Here is a 16,784-nt window from a genome sequence, read left to right on the forward strand (position 1 = left end):
TGTAGATCGTAGCCAACTTTTTCTAATATCATACGCAGAGTCTCTGATTTGATATCAAGGTCCTTGATCCATTTTGAGCTAATTTTTGTGCATGGTGAGAGGAGGGGATTCAGTTTCATTTTGTTGCATATGGATTTCCAGTTTTCCCAACACCATTTGTTGAAAATGCTATCCTTCCTCCATTGCATGCTTTTAGCCCCTTTATCGAATATAAGATAGTTGTAACTTTGTGGATTAGTCTCTGTATCCTCTATTCTGTACCATTGGTCTACCCGCCTGTTTTGGTACCAGTACCATGCTGTTTTTGTTACTATTGCTCTGTAGTATAGTTTGAAATCTGGTATTGCTATACCACCTGATTCACACTTTCTGCTTAGAATTGCTTTTGCTATTCTGGGTCTTTTATTTTTCCATATGAATTTCATGATTGCTTTATCTATTTCTACAAGCAATGCCATTGGAATTTTGATTGGCATTGCATTAAACCTATAGAGGACTTTTGGTAATATCGCCATTTTTATGATGTTAGTTCTGCCTATCCATGAACAGGGTATATCTTTCCATCTTCTAAGATCTTCTTCTACTTCTCTTTTTAGGGATCTGTAGTTTTCATTGTATAAATCTTTCACCTCTTTTGTTAGGTTGATTCCCAAGTATTTTATTTTTTTTGAGGATATTGTGAATGGAGTGGTTTTCCTTATTTCCATTTCAGAGGTTTTGTTGCTGATATACAGAAATGCCTTTGATTTGTGCGTGTTGATTTTATATCCTGCCACTTTGCTGAATTCATTTATTAGTTCTAGTAGTTTTTTTGTAGACCATTTTGGGTCTTCTAGGTATAGAATCATGTCATCTGCAAATAGTGATAATTTAAGTTCTTCCTTTCCAATTTTTATGCCTTTAATTTCTTTCGTTTGTCTAATTGCTCTGGCCAGTGTTTCGAGAACTATATTGAATAGAAGTGGTGATAGAGGGCATCCCTGTCTTGTTCCTGATTTTAAGGGGAATGCCTTCAATTTTTCTCCATTCAGAATGATGCAAGCCTGGGGCTTAGCGTAAATAGCTTTTACAATATCAAGGTAAGTTCCTGTTATCCCTAGTTTTTCTAATGTTTTGAACATAAAGGGATGCTGTACTTTGTCGAATGCTTTTTCTGCGTCTATCGAGATGATCATATGGTTCTTATCTTTAAGTCTATTGATATGGTGAATTACATTTATTGATTTCCGTATATTGAACCATCCCTGCATCCCAGGGATGAATCCTACTTGATCATGGTGCACAATTTTTTTGATGTGTCTTTGTATCCGATTCGCCAGAATTTTATTGAGGATTTTTGCATCTAGGTTCATCAGAGATATTGGTCTGTAGTTTTCTTTCTTTGCTGTGTCTTTGTCTGGTTTCGGAATCAATGTGATGTTGGCCTCATAGAATGAATTTGGAAGGACTCCCTCTTTTTCTATTTCCTGGAATAACTTGAAAAGTATTGGTATTAATTCTTCTTTAAAGGTTTTGTAAAACTCCGCTGTATACCCATCCGGTCCTGGGCTTTTCTTGGTTGGTAGTCTTTTGATTACTTCTTCAATTTCATCCATTGATATTGGTCTGTTCAAATCGTGTGTGTCCTCCTGACTCAGTCTGGGCAAATCATATGTCCTAAGAAATTTATCGATGTCTTCACTATCTTCTATTTTATTGGAATATAGGTTTTCAAAATAGTTTCTAATTGTCTTCTGTATTTCTGTGGCGTCTGTTGTGATATTGCCTTTTTCATCCCTTATGTTAGTAATTTGAGTTCTCTCTCTTCTTCTCTTCGTTAGCATGGCTAAAGGTTTGTCTATCTTGTTTATTTTTTCAAAGAACCAACTTTTAGTTTTGTTAATTTTTTCGATAGTTTCTTTTGTTTCAATTTCATTGATTTCCGCTCTGATTTTAATTATTTCTTGCTTTCTGCTGCATTTGCTATTGTTTTGCTCTTCCTTTTCTAGGGCTTTGAGATGAAGTGTGAGCTCATTTATTTGTTGGTTTTTCCTTTTTTTGAGGAATGACCTCCAGGCGATGAATTTCCCTCTTAAAACTGCTTTCATTGTGTCCCATAGATTCCGATAGGTTGTGTCTGCATTTTCATTTATCTCTAAGAATTTTTTGATTTCCTCCTTTATGTCTTCTGTAACCCTTTGATCATTCAGTAACATATTGTTCATTTTCCATGTGATATTGGATTTTCCCTTCCTTCTTTTATCATTAATTTCCAGTTTCAATCCATTATGATCAGATAAAATGCATGGTATAATCTCTACCCCTTTATATTTATTGAGGGTTGCCCTATGGCATAATATATGGTCTATTTTTGAGAAGGATCCATGTGCTGCTGAGAAAAAAGTATATCCATTCGATGATGGTTGGTATATTCTATATATGTCAGTTAAGTCTAGGTTATTGATTGTGGTATTGAGGTCTATAGTTTCTTTATTCAACTTTTGCTTGGAGGATCTGTCCAATGGTGAGAGAGGTGTGTTGAAGTCACCCATAATTATTGTGTTGTGGTCTATTTGATTCTTGAACTTGAGGAGAATTTGTTTTATAAACTTCGAAGCGCCATTATTTGGTGCATAAATATTGATAATTGTTATGTCTTGTTGTTTAATGGTTCCTTTTAACAGTATATAATGTCCTTCCTTATCCCTTTGGATTAACTTAGTCTTGAAGTCGATTTTATTCGATATGAGGATGGCCACCCCTGCTTGCTTGCGAGGAGCGTGTGCGTGGTATATTTTTTCCCAACCTTTCACCTTTAGCCTGTGTATGTCTTTTCCAGTCAGGTGAGTCTCCTGGAGACAGCATATTGTTGGATTTGTTTTTTTGATCCATGTTACCAGCCTATGTCGCTTTATTGGAGTGTTTAAACCATTAATGTTTAGAGTTACTATTGATATATGGTTTGTACTTCCAGCCATATTTGATTATTTATCTCGTTTTTTTTTTTTTTAATTGCGTTTGTTTCACCATGATTAGTTTTCCCCCCTCCGTCTGTCTTTACTGCGGTACTTCCCACTGTTGGCTTTGGTTATTGTTTTCCGTTTCTTCCTCGTGAAGTGTTTTGCTCAAGATGCTTTGCAACGCTGGTTTTCTGGCTGCAAATTCCTTTAGTTTTTGTTTATCGTGAAAGATTTTTATTTCATTGTCGTATCTGAAGCTTAATTTTGCTGGGTACAGAATTCTTGGTTGGCATCCATTGTCTTTCAGTGTTTGAAATACGTTATTCCAGGATCTTCTCGCTTTCAGCGTCTGCGTTGAGAAGTCCGTTGTTAACCTTATTGGTTTACCCCTGAATGTAATCTTTCTCTTTTCTCTTGTAGCTTTTAATATTTTCTCTTTGTTCTGTATATTGGATATCTTCATAACAATGTGTCTTGGCGTTGGTCTACTGTGATTTTGTATGTTCGGTGTCCTGTATGCATCTACAATTTGAATATCTGTTTCCTTTTTTAATTCTGGAAAGTTTTCTGTGATTATTTCATCTAGTAGATTACTCATTCCCCTTGTTTGAATCTCTATCCCTTCCTCTATCCCAATGACTCTTAAATTTGTTTTTTTTATATTATCACATATCTTTTGTATGCTTCTCTCATGATTTTTAACCAGCCTATCTGAGATGGCTAGCCTCTTTTCCAGATGATATATTTTGTCTTCATTATCTGATGTTCTAGCTTCTACTTGCTCCACTCTATTAATGATACTCTCATTTGAGTTTTTAATTTGGTTTATGGTTTCTTTCATTTCTAAGATTATGGTTTGATTCTTTTTTATAGTCTCTATCTCCTGATAAAGATGCTTAACTTCTTCCTTTATCTGTTTGTGTAATACATTCTCAATGTGTTCTTTCGCTGCTTGAATTTGCTGTCTTGTATCCTCTTTAAGGTTCCATTCCATCTGTCTCAGGTGTTCCATGAGTTCTTTATATGACCATTTTTCTGGTGGTTCTATATCCTCCTGAATATTTAGGCTGCCCTGCATTGTTTGCACTCCTTTTCTTCCTTGCTTTTTCATGCTGTTCATATTGTTTCTTGTTCTGTTTGACTGCTGAGTTACTGTTTACTCCTATAAATATATTTGAAGCTTGGGAGGAAAGGTATTAGAAGGGATGGGTAGAAGTCACTAAAGAGAATAAGAGTAAGCAGGTAGAATTCAAGGAAGGGGGAATAAGAAAATTAAAAAGAGATGTAAAGACAGGAGAAAAGAAGGATAGAAAAGAATAGAAGATTAAAAGGGATTTAAAGAGAAATAATAATAGTAGAAATGGAAAATGAGATTTAAAAAATAGAATAAAATAAAATAAGATGGATTAAAAAACATTTAAAAAGACAGTAAAAAAAAAAAAAATTATAAATGCAGTCCTAGAGTTCGATTATCTGCTCTTCCAGTGGGTGGAGCTATGCCCACCAGGCCAAGTTTCTCCTCTCAGTAGGCGGGAGTCAATCACTGTGCAGCGGTACTTCCTCCAGGATTGGGCGGGTCTCCCTTCCTTCTGTTCGCTGTGTGGGCGGGGCCTTTTGCAGAGCTGGTCAGGGGTCCTTTGCAGCACTGGGTTGGCAGGTGGAGGGTGGTCGTCTGCAGCTCCAAACCACCAGAGGAGGTTCACAGAGTCGGGCCCTTGGGGCCGGGCAGGCAGTGTTTGCTCCCCCACTCACTGCAAGGGTGTAGGCAGCGGCCGCTTGGCGGTAGCCAGCGGCGGTTCACAGAGCTGGTCTGCGGGGAGCCCAAGCAGCCAAGCAGGCAGCGCCAGCTCCCAAGTTCACTGCGCCGTGTGAGCAGCGGCTGGTTGAGGTTCACCAAGCCAGCCCGGGGGAGGGAGGGGGGACAGGCAGACAGCCAGCAACTGCTCCCAAGTTCGATGTTACGTGTGGGCGGTTCACAAAGCCGGGCTGCGGGGACCCAGGCAGGCCGCTCCTGCTCCTAAACTCGATGCCACGTGTGGGCGGTGGTCGGCTTGGGTTCACAGGGCCCGCCCGCGGGGGTCCAAGCGGGCAGCAATGGTTCCCAAGAACAATGCAGCGTGTGGCCTGCGCCAGCTGCGATTCAGAGAGCCAGCTCGCAGGGCCCGGGCAGGTCGCTCCTGCTCCTAAACTCGCTGCCGCTTGTGGGCGGCGGTCGGCTTGGGTTCACAGGGCCTGCCCGCGGGGATCCAGGCAGGCAGCAATGGTTCCCAAAAACAGTGCAGCGTGTGGCCTGCGCCAGCTGCGATTCAGAGAGCCAGCTCGCGGGACCTGGGCAGGTCGCTCCTGATCCTAAACTCGCTGCCGCTTGTGGGCGGCGGTCGGCTTGGGTTCACAGGGCCCGCCCGCGGGGATCCAGGCAGGAAGCAATGGTTCCGAAGAACAATGCAGCGTGTGGCCTGCGCCAGCTGCGATTCAGAGAGCCAGCTCGCGGGACCCGGGTGGGTCGCTCCTGCTCCTAAACTCGCTGCCGCTTGTGGGCGGCGGTCGGCTTGGGTTCACAGGGCCTGCCCGCGGGGATCCAGGCAGGCAGCAATGGTTCCCAAAAACAGTGCAGCGTGTGGCCTGCGCCAGCTGCGATTCAGAGAGCCAGCTCGCGGGACCTGGGCAGGTCGCTCCTGATCCTAAACTCGCTGCCGCTTGTGGGCGGCGGTCGGCTTGGGATCACAGGGCCCGCCCGTGGATCCAGGCAGGCAGCAATGGTTCCCAAAAACAGTGCAGCGTGTGGCCTGCGCCAGCTGCGATTCAGAGAGCCAGCTCGCGGGACCTGGGCAGGTTGCTCCTGATCCTAAACTCGCTGCCGCTTGTGGGTGGCGGTCGGCTTGGGATCACAGGGCCCGCCCGTGGATCCAGGCAGGCAGCAATGGTTCCCAAAAACAGTGCAGTGTGTGGCCTGCGCCAGCTGCGATTCAGAGAGCCAGCTTGCGGGACCTGGGCGGGTTGCTCCTGATCCTAAACTCGCTGCCGCTTGTGGGCGGCGGTCGGCTTGGGTTCACAGGGCCCGCCCGCGGGGATCCAGGCAGGAAGCAATGGTTCCGAAGAACAATGCAGCGTGTGGCCTGCGCCAGCTGCGATTCAGAGAGCCAGCTCGTGGGACCCGGGCAGGTCGCGCCTGCTCCTAAACTCGCTGCCGCTCGTGGGCGGTGGTCGGCTTGGGTTCACAGAGCCCGCTCGCAGGGGTCCAGGCGGTTAGTGTCCGCTCCTATGCTCACTGCAATGTGTAGGCAGCGGCCATTCGGCGGCCCCCGGCGGCACTGTGCCCCTGCTCTGGGTTGCCGAGATTCAGTATTTTGTGACAATCTAACACCTCCTATTAAACTTACTAGTTCCAGGAAGGTCTCCTTTGAGAGGAAATTTGCTTGAAGTTTCCCAGCAGGGCGCATGTGGGTGTATTAATGAGTCTCTCTGATCCCCTTACCACAGAGGCATTGTATGTGCTGCCTCTTCGCTGGCAGCCATGTTCTTCCCTCGGTGTGTTGCCATTTCCATTGTAGAATTCTTTCACCTTTTTTATTAAATTTATTCCCAAGTATTTTATTTTTTGAGGCTATTGTAAATGGGGTAAACTACTATGGATACACCATTGCTAAATTTCTCTTTCAAGAGACACTGTGGGACACCGGCCTGTTCAGGGCCCAGGCAAACAACAGACCTGGTCCACCCCTTTCCCAATGGGGCAGACTTTCACCAGAGTCTAGCCTCTGGTGCTGGACCACCCCTTCTGACCATTGGACTACTATGGGAGTCAAGATTCAGCCCAAATCGCCCACACCATCCCATGCGGGATCCAGGCTCTCAGTAGGCCTGCTTCACCCTTCCACTGGAGGGGCAGACACAACTAGAGCCTAACCTCTGGTGCAGAACTGCCTCTTCCAACCAGCAGACAACTGCTGTGGGAGGTCAAGCCCAGAGATCCAGATCCAACCACAGTCCCCTGAGCTGGACTCAGGCACACAGCAGTCCCAGTTCACCCCTCCCCAGGTGGGACAGACACCCAACAGAGACTGGCCTTTGGCACAGGACTACCCCTTCCAACCAGCAGACTACCATGGCAGATCAAACCCAGCAGCCCAGATCCACCCACTCCAACTTACACCGGACCTAGATCCAGGATGCAGTAGCATTCATTGAGGGACAATCTGCATGGGTACTACAAGAGTATAGGGAAAAAAAACTGTAATATCTCAGATCCACACTGCAAGAAAGGAAGGCACATAGACAACATGAAAAGACAAGGGAGGAACGTGCCCCAAACAAACCAGGACAATATAATAACAGAACCCATGGACAGCAAAGTTGATGAAATGTCAGAGAAGGAATTCAGAGGGTTCATAATTAAAATTATCTGTGAGTTAAACAATGCTCTAAATGAGCAAATATAAGCAAAATTGATCACTCCAACAATGAGATAAGAGAGCAAATAAAGGTAGCAAAAGATTACTTCAAGAGAGTGATAGAGACTCTAAAAAAAAATCAATCAGAAATCCTTGAAATAAAGGATACAATAAATCAGATTAAAAAACTCAATAGAAAGCATAACCAACAGACTAGATCACTTGGAAGAAATGTCAGATAATGAAGACAAAGTATTCAATCTGGAAAATAAAGTTGATCACTCAGTGAAGAAAGTTAGAAACTATGAACAGAACATCCAAGAATTATGGGACAGCATCAAAAGACCAAATCTAAGAGTTACTGGGACAGAGGAAAGCACAGAGTTCCGAACCAAAGGAATGCACAATATCTTCAGTGTCAAAATTTCCTAAGCATCAAGAACGAATTGGAAAACCAAATACAAGAGACTTATAGGACATGAAATGTACAAAATTACAACAGATCTACACCAAGGCACATTATAATGAAAATATCTAGCATACAGACTAAGGATAGAATCTTAACAACCACAAGAGAGAGACTCAGATCACATATAGGGGGAGACCGATTCAAATCTCAGCAGATTTTCAACCCAGACTCTCAAAGCCAGATGATTGTGGAATAATATATACCAAGATCTAAAAGAAAACAATTGCCAACCAAGAATCTTATATCCAGCAAAAATAAGCTTTACATTTGATGGTAAAATAAAAACTTTCCATGATAAAAGTTAAAAGAATTTAAAACTAGAAACCCTGCCCTACAGAACATCCTCAGCAAAATATTCCAAGAAGAGAAAATGAAAAACAATAATGAAAATCAGCAGAGGGAGGGATTACACTAAAGCAAAATCTAATCAGAGGAGAAATTAAGTCACATTAAATACCAAAAATAAACCAAAATGACTGGGAATGAAAATCATGTATCAATAATAACCATGAATGTTAATGGCCTAAACTCACCAATCAAAAGACATAGATGAGCAGATTGTATCAAAAAAAAAAAAAAAGACCCAACAATATGCTGCCTCCAAGAGACTCATCTCAGAAAAAGACATTCACAGACTCACAGACTGAAGTGAAAGGTTGGAAAAAATTATACCACTCACATGAGCTGCAGAATAAGCAGAGGTTTCCATCCTCATATCAAATAAAGTAGACTTCAAAGTAAAGTCAACCAAAAAGGATAAAGAAGGACACTACATACTGCTCAAGGGAATCATACACCAACAAGACTTAACAATTATAAATATATATGCCCCAAATAATGAATCAGCTATGTTCATTAAACAAACTCTTCTCAAGTTCAAGAAATAGAATAGACCACAGCACAAATAGACCACAGCACAATAATTTGGGGTGACTTTAACACACCTCTCTCATCACTAGATAGATCTTCCAAACAAAAGCTGAACAAAGAAATATAGAACTAAATAGTACAATCAATAACTTAGACTTAACTGACATATATAGAATATTCCATCCTTCAATTAGAGAATATACTTTCTTCTCAGCAGCACATGAATTCTTCTCCAAAATAGACCATATGCATACCACAAAGCAACTCTTAGCAAATATAAAAAACAGTAGAGATATTACCTTGCATTCTATCAGGTCATAATGGAATTAAGTTAGAAATCAATGAGAAAATAGGAAATAAAATTCACTCTGACACCTGGAGACTAAATAATATGCTACTGAATAAACAATGGGTTACAGAAGACATCAAGGAGGAGATTAAAAATTTTTAGAGGTGAATGAGAACACAGGTACAACATATTGAAATCTCTGGGTCACTATAAAATTAGTTCTAAGAGGAAAGTTCTTTGCACAGAGATTATTCCTTAAAAGAAGAAAAAGTCAACAAATAAATGACTTAACACTACATCTCAAAGCCCTAGAAAAAGAAGAACAAATCAACACCAAAAGCAGCAGAAGACGGGAAATAATTAAAATCTGAGCTGAAATCAGTGAAATTAAAACAAAACAAACTGAAAAAATTGACAGAACAAAAAGTTGGTTCTTTGAAAAAATAAATAAAATTTTTAGACCCTGAGCCATGTTAATGATGAGAAAGAGAGAAGTAACTCATACCAATAACATACATGGTGTAAAAGGAAATATTACAACAGACACTATAGAAATACAGAAGGTAATTAGAAATTATTTTGAAAACTTGTACTCCAATAAAATAGAAAATATTAAAGGTATTAACAAGTTTCTAGAGTCATACAATTTAGCCAAATTGCATCAGGATTATATACACAATTTAAACTGATCAATTTTAAGTAAGGAAATAGAAGACACCATCAGAAGCCTACCATCCCAAAAAACCCAGGACTGAATGGACACACAATTAAGTTCTATAAGACCTTTAAAGAAGAACTGATACCAATACTTTTCAATTTATTTCAGGAAATGGAAAAAGAGGCAGCGCTTCCAAATTTTTACAAGGCCAATATCACTCTGATTCCAAAACCAAGCAAAGACAAATCAAAAAAGAGAACTTCAGGCCAATATCTCTAAATTCTCAATAAAATTCTCAATAAAATTCTGGCAAATCGAACACAAAAACATATCAAAAAGATAGTAGACCACAATCAAATGGGGTTCACTCTAGGGCTGCAAGATTGGTTCAACATACAGAAATTAATAAATGTAATTCACTACAGCAATAGACTTAAAGGTAAGAACCATATGATCATCTGAATAGACGCAGAAAACGCTTTTGACAAAATACAGCACCCTTCATGTTCAAAACACTGGAAAAACTAGGGATAACAGAGGCATATCTCAACATTGTAAAATCTATCTATGTTAAGCCCAAGCCAACATCATTCTAAATGGCAAAAAATTGAAAGCATTTCCTCTAAAAACTGGAACAAGACAGAGATGCTCTATTTCACCATTTCTATTTCACATAGTTCTTGAAACACTGGTCAGAACAATTAGATGAAAAAAAAAATAAAGAGATACAAATAGGTAAAGAATAACTCAAATTAGCACTATGTGCTGATGATATGATTCTATATCTAGAAGACCCCAAAAAATTCCACCAGAAAACTTCTAGGACTAGTAAATTAATTCAGCCAAGTAGCAGGACACAAAATCAACATTCATAAATCAAAGGCATTTCTGTACATCAGTGACAAATCCTCTAAAAGGGAAACGAGGAAAACTATCCCATTTACAATAGCCTCAAAAAAAAAACTTGGAAATTAACTTAACAAAAGAGATTAAAGACCTCTACAATGAAAATTACAGAATGCTAAAGAAAGAAATTAAAGTAGACCTTAGAAGATGCAAAGATCTACTTTGCTCTTGGATAGGCAGAATTTATATTGTTAAAAGGACCTTTCTACTAAAAGCACTATAAAGATTTAATGCAATTCCAATCAAAATCCCAACGACATTCCTCATAGAAATAGAAAAAGCAGTCATGAAATTCATCTGGAAAAATAAGAGACCCAGAGCAGTTAGTAATCCTTAGAAAGAAGGCAACACTATACCAGACATTAAACTCCACTACAGAGCATTAGTAACAGAAACAGCATGATATTGGCACCAAAATAGACTTTTAGACCAATAGTACAGAATAGAAGACACAGAGACTAACCCTCATAATTACAGTTATCTTATGTTTGACAAAGGTGCCAAAAATGTACATTGGAGAAAAGATAGCCTTTGCAACAAATGGTTCTGGGAAATCTGGAAATCCATATGCAATAAAAAGAAATTAAACCCCTATCTCTCACCATACACAACACTCAACTCAAAGTGGATCAAGGATCTAGGAACTAAACTAGAGACTCTGTGTCTATTAGAAGAAAACGTAGGCCCAAATCTCCATCATGTCAGATTAGGCCCCAACTTCCTTTATAAGACTCCTATAGTGCAAGAATTAATATCAAGAATCAATAAATGGGATGGATTCAAACTAAAAAGCTTCTTTTCAGCAAAAGAAACAATCAGTGAGGTGAATAGAGAGTCTACTAATTGGAAAAAAAAAAATTCTTACCACAGCACATCAGATAGAGTACAAATCTCCAGAATATATAAAGAACTCCAAAATCTTAACACCAACAAAACAAATAACCCAATCAATAAATGGGCCAAGGAACTGAACAGACATTTCTCAGAAGAAGATGTACAATCAATCAACAAACATGAAAAAATGTTCAACATATATAACCATTAGAGAAATGCAAATCCAATCTACTCTAAGATTTCATCTCACACCAAGCAGAATTGCAGCTATTAAGAATACAAACAATAGGTGTTGGCAAGGATGTGAGGAAGAAGGCACACTCAGACATTGCTAGTGGGACTGCAAATTGGTGCAGCCAATATGGAAAGCAGTATGGAAAATCCTTGGAAAACTTGGAATGGAACCACCATTTGACCTAGCTATTCCACTCTTCAGTCTATGCCCAAAGGACTTAAAAACAGCATACTACAGGGTCACAGCTACATCAATGTTTACAACAGCACAATTCACAATAGCTAAACTGTGGAACCAACCTAGATGCCCTTTAGGAGATGATTGGATAAAGAAAATGTGGTAGGTATACACAATGAAAATTATTCAGCATTAAAATATAATAAAATCATGGCATTTGCAGGTAAATGGATGAAGCTGGAGAATATAATGTCAATTGAAATTAGCCAATCCCCAAAAACCAAATGCTGAATGATTTCTCTGATTTAAGGATGCTGATCCATAATATGCTGTGGGGGGAGGAGGGATGGGAGGATTAAATGAACTCTAGATAAGTCAAGGAGGAAAAGGGGAAGGAGGGGAAGGAAGGGGGTATAGGGGATGGAAATATGGTGGAATGCTATGATCAGCATTACCCTAAGTACATGTATGAAGACATGAAGAATGTGAATCTACTTTGTGTACAACCAGAGATATAAAAAATTGTGCTCTATATGTGTAATATGAATTCTAATACATTCTGTTGTTACCTATAACAAATTAAAATAAAAAGATAACATTCATATATTTTTAACTATAATTCACAATTTTTAATAAAATATAAATATGTAATTTTATATAATAAAAATGTGATATATATACAATGGACTATTACTCAGCCTTAAAGAATGAAATTATGGCTTTGCTGATAAATGGCTGGAGCTAGAGAATATCATGCCAAGTGAAGCCAATCCCTAAATCCTAAAGGCCAAATATTTTCTCTGATATATTGAAAGTTAATTCACAATGGGGGAAAGGCTAGGGAAGAATAGAGTTTAATAATTTTACTAAAAATAAATTCTTACTACACCTATACCAACCTGCACAATAATACTAGATTAGGTAGAGGGGAGTGAAGGGAGTGAAGGGAGTGTTTGGGGGTAGGAAAGAGAATGGATCAGACATTATTACCCTATGAATATATATAACTATATGACTGGTCTGATTCTACATCTTGTATAACCAGGAGAATGAGAAGTTATACTCCATTATATATGATGTACCAAAGTGCATTCTACTGAAATGTATAACTAATTAAAACAAATTTTTTTAAAAAATTAAAAGAGCCACTGAGGGTCTTCTATAAACCTATTTGTAGACATAAATTACATTTTTCTTACTCAATTATTTTCATTAGGGGCTGGGGATGTGGCTCAAGCGGTAGCGCGCTGGCCTGGCATGCATGTGGTCCCGGTTTGATCCTCAGCACCACATACAAACAAAGATGTTGTGTCCGCCAAAAACTGAAAAATAAATATCAAAAGTTTTCTCTCTCTCACTCTCTCTCTCTCCTCTCTCTCTCCTCTCTCTTAAAAAAATATTTTCATTATTTGAGTCTTAACAACATTTTCATACAGAAATAATTGATATATAAATTAATAATTAATTGATGAAGTATTAATTAATGTACTAATTAGTACATTTTAAATGAATACAACATGAACATTATACTAATTCTACTTTTGCTGACCCCAGACATACACTTACAGAGTGTATTTGATTCTCACTGCCTATCCTGCAACAGATATAATAAGATATGAATATTCTTGTAATCATGTGTAACATTAACAACACACTATTGTTGGAAATTCATTTTTTAATTTTCCATTTGGTAATACAATTTGTATCTAATGTTAAATAGAAGGGTCAAATTTATGCATTTAATAACACCAGTTGATGCTTTACTCTTACAACTGGTATCCAAATCTGAGTAGCTAATGAATATGTGCACTTTTCATTATTTCAACTCTTTATATGACATTTACATTCTTTCTAAATGTAAATACATACATAAATACATATGTACATACAAATATGTAAAGTTTATGAGGGTGTTTTTAAATTTAAGTTCGTACCTATAAAGGATTTGTTATATAAGTTTATTGCAGTTACTTTCTAGTGAATTTCAATAATCATAAAACTGATATTATGAATTTTGAAAACTGCTCAAGGGATTTTTTTTTAGTTTAAATTGCTTTCCAGCTGCATCTTCACACAGCAATATTTTATATCAAGGTTAGACACATGTCTAAGGTTATTGATTCAATTTAAAAATTTTATTCTGTGCATATCAATAATAATTTTAAATGGAATCATAAAATATTTAAGTTCTTTAACCTCTACAAAAGCCTCATGAGAATTTAGAATAAATGACTTTAAATGACAGAAATTAAACAGAACCGAATCAAGAATATAATATACATGCAAATATGACTTGAATTTTTCAAATGTGGTTCTATGGAAGAGATAATAATATGTGTTGTGGGCCAAGCATAGGTAATATAATCTGTTTTTAGATAACATTTGTTTCCAGATTATTTCTTGGGCAAAAGAAATTTGGAAGGAATAAAAACCATAACAAATAACAATCATAACAAAAAGCTAACAGCCAAAATAAGTAAATAAGATACAACTCTAAATTCCCTTAAACTAGAGACATCATTGCAACTTCCTTTCTGTTCATCATAAAGTCTAAAAGAATCAGACTTTTATAATCCTTCTAGTGTCACCATTTTTATTACCTCAGGAATATTAAATTCATATAACAAATGTGTCTTATATTGTATCTTAATATCCAAAGCATCCTGCGGAAATTGTACTGCAAGTTTCCAAGTAAAATTATGAACATTTCAGTGTTTGCTGAAATGGAACTTAAAGTCATGATGTCTATTCCTTTGGTGAGTAATGTGGAAACTGAAAATTAGTGTTAAATATGTGTAATTATATACATATATGCAAGGCACACAGAATTAAACATATAACCATGCAGAAATATAATAATAAGTCTATGGATCTTAAAGAGGCACAGTAAAACACCCTGTCACTGAATGCCCCACTTCTCTTAAATTCCTACCAAGTTAAGGGAATGAAAAACCAGAAAAAGAACATCTAAATATATATTATTCTGAAGAACACTGGATTGTTCTTATGCATATTTGCAATAAAGGCAAGATAATGTTATCTGTAGAAAGCGACTGCCTTGCTTGCACACCAAGACAGTTGTTCCTTGGGATGCAGGTCACATGAGCAACCTAAGAATATTAATGCTGATGATGTTACTGTTTCTGCAGTCTCACACATAAAACCCTTCTCTCAGAGGCACCCGCCACAGAACTGAAGGCATTGTGGAAAGGACACATGTCATTCTTCCAGCCTGTTGCCACTGGTCAAAGCACTGTGAGGGAGAGAAGGCTGTGCTTAGCGAAGCACGTTGAGTGATGGAAATGGTAACTGCTCAGCCTGTCACCAATGACTGTCACTAACTTTTCTTTTAGCAGTCACTGATCTCCTCTAAGTTTGCCCCAAAAATCACATGTCTCCCTTACTGTCTCCAGGAACTGTTCTTGGCTTGTCTGCAACTTATCCACCACCCTGGCATAACTGGGATGTGGATATGACAATAGGTTATAAAGAAAATTTAGGGCTATTTTCTTCTTTTCCTTTTCTGCTCTCTTCCTCTCCTTTTTTCCCCTTTGGGAAGCCCCCCAATAAAATCTCTTGGTTGAATCTCAAAAAAAAATTTAGACAATTTGCTAAATAATAGATACTATATATGTGTATGTGTGTGTGTATATATATATATGTGTATATATATATATATATGAAATTATATGTGTACACACATATATATATATTTTATATGTATTATACAGTTTATTTGGGAGTTTAAAATGAATTTAAGGTTAGTAATTGTACTCTAGAGAAGGCAGAACATTAGGCTTTTACTTAAGATATTTCATCTTAATAATATAAAAGGATGTTTATATTAAAATTGAATTATAAAAATAGTAACCTACATGAAGAATTATATTATTCCCATTCAGAAAATATTTGTAAATCTAGGTATGATTATTTTACAAAATCCCTGCACTCATATTTACTCTAAAGGTATATATTAAATATTACCATAATTTTAAAAAACTCACTGCTTTGTTCAAATGTGGTGTTTGTGTGTGTGTGTGTGTGTGTGTGTGTGTGTGTGTGTGAAAGAGAGAGAGAGAGAGAGAGAGAGAGAGAGAGAGAGAGAGAAAGAGAGAGAGAGAGAGAGAGAGAGAGAGAGAGAGAGAGAGAGAGAGAGACTAGACACTGGAAGATTGTAACAACTTTGAGAGAAAACCCAGTCCCAAGAAACAGATCCAACTCAAGTTTCAATCTTGTATGAGTGGAAGGAACACATTTTATGATATATAAGTTCACTGTAATTATTCTAACCATTTCAAGTTGACCATGTTGTTAATACAATCATGGGCTGAGGTTGTGGCTCAATGGTAGAGCACTTGTCAAGCATGTGCGAGGCACTGGGTTTGATTCTCAACACCACATATAAATAAGTAAATAAAACAAAGGTCGATGAATAACTAATAAAAATATTTTTTAAAAATACAATTATATATTATTTATGTTGTATTAATGTACAAACAATGTACTAATAAGGGTGACAAATATGTCAAAAATAATAAAGTATGGCAAAGTTAGAAAAATGAGGCTAAAAGGAAAATGCAAAAGGCAATATAGAGAAGGCCTCAGCAAGACCATTAAGAATCTGAGTGAAAGCAATCTGGATAGGGCAGTCCTGGTTTACAATCTTAGGGTGACTGCAACCCACCCTTGTTCTAACCAGTAAAAAGAAGAAATGTTTCCAGAAATTTAGGGATGGAATTGTGTAGGAAGAAATGACATGAACTTCTACAAGTTATTTTCCTTTTGCTCTTTGACTCAATCTTTCCTCACATGTACATTATAACTCTTTTTTTTGTCAAAAATCATATTATACTTCATTTTGAGAACATATATACATTCATTGTATAACTTGGATAGCTTTTAACATTTCTTTGAAAATTCCATTGCAAGTATAGTTTTAGATTCATGGGTGCATGGTCTTTTTTGAATATTTCTCAATCTATTAGTTAGAGATTTCTATTTTAATTCTAAATCCTC

Source organism: Ictidomys tridecemlineatus, chromosome 7 (genome assembly GCF_052094955.1).
Source record: "Ictidomys tridecemlineatus isolate mIctTri1 chromosome 7, mIctTri1.hap1, whole genome shotgun sequence".
NCBI classification, from domain to species: Eukaryota; Metazoa; Chordata; class Mammalia; order Rodentia; family Sciuridae; genus Ictidomys; species Ictidomys tridecemlineatus.